Source organism: Pogoniulus pusillus, chromosome Z (genome assembly GCF_015220805.1).
Source record: "Pogoniulus pusillus isolate bPogPus1 chromosome Z, bPogPus1.pri, whole genome shotgun sequence".
Taxonomy (NCBI): Eukaryota; Metazoa; Chordata; class Aves; order Piciformes; family Lybiidae; genus Pogoniulus; species Pogoniulus pusillus.
In genome coordinates, this window is record NC_087309.1 from 36,564,338 (window position 1) to 36,568,750 (window position 4,413).

The following is a 4,413-nucleotide window of genomic DNA, read 5'->3' on the forward strand; positions in this document are numbered from 1 at the left end:
AAAATATAGGAGTCACCAGCAAAGCAGGAAAATACACAAAAAATAATCAGCTTTCCTGATTTCTTTTGAATGATTTTTCTAATATCTGAAATGCAATTTACGTTGTCTTACTGAAAATATTGTTGTCCGCCTGCATAAATTGCTTGTTTTATTATAAAACTTCATGGTGTTCTGTCTGGAAAAAAATGGAAGCTGTTGACATCTGCTCGATTTGTTTTCAAATACGTAAATTCTCATGTTAAATACTGAAATACATCTTACACAAAATTTTAGAGGAACTCTTCTGTCTATTTTCTGTGGATATTGGTAGTCAAGCTGAGAGCACCTGCAAAAGTCTAAACTATGTGATGCGGATAAATTCAGGAGGTTGTGTTTGTCTCGACTGATTATAAGTACACAGAAATCATAGAATCATAGAATCAACCAGGTTGGAAGAGACCTCCAAGATCATCAAGTCCAATGTAGCACCCAGCCCTAGCCAGTCAACTAGACCAAGGCACTAAGTGTCTCAACCAGGCTTTTCTTGAAGATCTCCAGGGACAGCAACTCCACCATCTCCCTGGGCAGCCCATTCCAAAGGCAAATCACTCTCTCTGGGAAGAACTTCCTCCTAACATCCAGCCTATACCTCATCCAGCACAACTTGAGACTGTGTCCCCTTATTCTATTGCTGGTTGCCTGGCAGAAGAGACCAACCCCCACCTGGCTACAGCCTCCCTTCAGGTAGTTGTAGACAGCAATGAGGTTACCCCTGAATGTGTCTTGCCTTTTCTTAAAGTTTTGGTTGGTTTTAGTTGTTAGACACGTCACTGGAAAATGGTATTTTTTTTTCTTGTTTATTTTGACTAGTAGTATATTTGCCAGGTTATATCTTTAAGAAAAATAGGTGATGAATTGCAATTATAATGAAAGTGATAATACATTTGAACAGGAGATAAGAGCTTTTTATCACAGTATCACCAAGGTTGGAAAAGACCTCACAGATCATCAAGTCCAACCATTTACCACAATTCTCAAGGCTAGATCATGGCACCAAGTGCCACGTCCAATCTTACATTAGAATCATAGAATCATAGAATCAACCAGGTTGGAAGAGACCTCCAAAATCATCTAGTCCAACCTATCACCCAGCCCTAACCAATCAACTAGACCATGGCACTAAGTGCCTCATCCAGTCTTTTCTTGAACACCCCCAGGGACGGTGCCTCCACCACCTCCCTGGGCAGCCTATTCCAATGGGAAATCACTCTCTCTGTGAAGAACTTCTTCCTAATATCCAGCCTATACCTACCCTGGCACAACTTGAGACTGTGTCCCCTTGTTCTATTGCTGGTTGCCTGGGAGAAGAGGCCACCCCCCACCTGGCTACAATGCCCCTTCAGGTAGTTGTAGACAGTAATAAGATCACCCCTGAGCCTCCTCTTCTCCAGGCTAAACAACCCCAGCTCCCTCAACCTCTCCTCATAGGGTTTGTGCTCCAGGCCCCTCACCATCTTTGTTGCCCTTCTCTGGACATGTTCCAGCACCTCAACACCTCTCTTGAATTGAGGAGCCCAGAACTGGACACAGTACTCAAGGTGCGGCCTTACCAGTGCTGAGTACAGGGGAAGAATAACCTCCCTTGTCCTACTGGCCACACTGTTCCTGATGCAGGTCAGGATGCCATTGGCTCTCTTGGCCACCTGGGCACACTGCTGGCTCATGTTCAGGTGCCTTGAACAGCCCCAGGGATGGCGACTCCACTACCTCCCCGGGCAGCCCATTCCAGTGCCCAATGACTCTCTCAGTGAAGAACTTTCTCCTCACCTCCAGCCTAAATCTCTCCTGGTGCAGCCTGAGGCTGTGTCCTCTTCTTCTGGTGCTGGCCATCTGAGAGAAGAGAGCAACCTCCTCCTGGCCACAACCACCCCTCAGGTAGTTGTAGACAGCAATAAGGTCACCCCTGAGCCTCCTCTTCTCCAGGCTAAACAACCCCAGCTCCCTCAGCCTCTCCTCGTAGGGCTGTGCTCAAGGCCTCTCACCAGCCTCGTCGCCCTTCTCTGGACACGCTCAAGGATCTCAATGTCCCTCCTAAACTGGGGGGCCCAGAACTGAACACAGTACTCAAGGTGAGGTCTAACCAGTGCAGAGTAGAGGGTCAGAATGACCTCCCTGCTCCTGCTGACCACACCATTCCTGATGCAGGCCAGGATGCCACTGGCTCTCTTGGCCACCTGGGCACACTGCTGGCTCATGTTCAGGTGGGTATCAATCAGCACCCCCAGATCCCTCTCTGTCTGGATGCTCTCCAACCACTCCGACCCCAGCCTGTATCTCTGCATGGGGTTGTTGTGGCCAAAGTGCAGCACCCTGCACTTGGAGCTATTGAATGTCATCCCATTGGACTCTGCCCATCTGTCCAGGCGGTCAAGGTCCTGCTGCAGAGCCCTTCTGCCCTCCAACCCAGTCACATCTGCCCTCAGCTTAGTGTCATCTGCAAACTTGCTGATGACTGACTTCATGCCCTCATCCAGATCACCTATGAAGATGTTAAAGAGGATGGGGCCCAGCAATGATCCCTGAGGGACACCACTAGTGACTGGCCGCCAGCTGGATAAAGTATTTATCTCCAATGCTTGAAAATCTGACATTTGGTGCTCAATTCTTAAAGATGTGATATGTTTATATAAAACTTATTCTGTGCATTAAAAGATCATGGTGATGTGTGCACACAAGATGCATCTCTGAAGATTTCAAAAAACAGATTTGCAACAAAGTATTTTAAGGGGTAGTTGTTGAACTTTCAGATTTCTTTATGAATTCAGAGGTAGGAAATTAATTTGTCCCAATGCGAAATGTGATTTATGAATAGGGTAATATTTCTTGCATTAGTAACAGTACTTAAAAATCTCTGGAGCTAATCTAATTCAAGAGACAATTTATGATACACTAACAGAGACCAGAATGAAGTATCACATGAAAAGATGTGGAAAGCATGAGACACAGTAGGAGTAGAAAAAAAACAATAAACATAAAAGGGCTTTTTGCAATAAAACAGTATTTGTTTTGGTCAAAGAGATAAACAGATAAACTAAGAAAAATTAAGCATGGTAGAATATTTTCCTGGATAAATTTCTTCCACTCCTGATACTGTTCCTCTACAATCTAGAAAATGGCAATGTGGCAACTGCAGATGAGCAGCTCAACTTACTAGGTAACTTTCTAAGGAAAAGTTTGGTGACATCTTGAAATCAGTAATCCTAGCTTGGTTATATGCAAAGAGAAAAATGCACATCAGAGGAAAGAGAGTGGCATTTGGAGTATTTTGTTGTTAAAATAATTGATTTTGCAGTTTTACAAATAGATCAGCTCTTAAACACGGAGACATGAATCATAGAATCATAGAATCATAGAATCAACCAGGTTGGAAGAGACCTCCAAGATCATCCAGTCCAACCTAGCACCCAGCCCTATCCAGTCAACTAGACCATGGCACTAAGTGCCTCATCCAGTCTTTTTTTGAACACCCCCAGGGACGGTGCCTCCACCACCTCCCTGGGCAGCCTATTCCAATGGGAAATCACTCTCTCTGTGAAGAACTTCTTCCTAATATGCAGCCTATACCTACCCTGGCACAACTTGAGACTATGTCCCCTTGTTCTATTGCTGGTTGCCTGGGAGAAGAGGCCACCCCCCACCTGGCTACAATGCCCCTTCAGGTAGCTGTAGATAGTAATAAGATCACTCCTGAGCCTCCTCTTCTCCAGGCTAAACAACCCCAGCTCCCTCAACCTCTCCTCATAGGGTTTGTGCTCCAGGCCCCTCACCAGCCTTGTTGCCCTTCTCTGGACATGTTCCAGCACCTCAACATCTTTCTTGAATTGAGGGGAAAAAAATAAGGAACGCTTCACGAATTTGCGTGTCATCCTTGCGCAGGGGCCATGCTAATCTTCTCTGTATCGTTCCAATTTCATTTTCCTGTTGGTGGTTTGAAGGCTTCAGTCTTCACTACTTAAAGAGAAAACATGTAATAAGGGAGGAAAACTGATGGAATTTGAGAGCTACTGCTATAAAACTCTAACTCTACAAGCAGTAATTGTAAGTTGTGATATGGTTTCATGCTAATTGTTATGCTAAGGAAACCCATTCTCAGAGTTCTCAAAACATTCTAAAGTCACAGTGAGATCCATTTTGATGATGACCACTTAGTGGTCAACTTGTAGTCAATGTAGGCTGTCAAATACAGGTTTAAATGATGACAAACACAACATTGGGGTTATTCCTCTGTCTACACAGCTGACACACACTTCCTTTGTGAAGTACACAGGGTACATGAAACTGAGCTGGAGCACAGTTCTCTATCCATGGGTGCATGCTGTACCCACTGTTGATACAGTTCTGCTCCCAGCCTTTCTAAAAATACCATCAGTCCAC

The 4,413-nt window shown here is 44.9% G+C and overlaps 1 non-coding gene across 1 annotated transcript; it reads right to left on the bottom strand.

Moving 5' to 3' along the window:
* Window positions 1-3,870: 3,870 nt before the first annotated feature.
* LOC135173750 (U6 spliceosomal RNA) lies at window positions 3,871-3,980 on the bottom strand. The gene has a single exon (XR_010301419.1). It is a non-coding gene; the product is annotated as a U6 spliceosomal RNA (small nuclear RNA).
* Window positions 3,981-4,413: the final 433 nt, after the last annotated feature.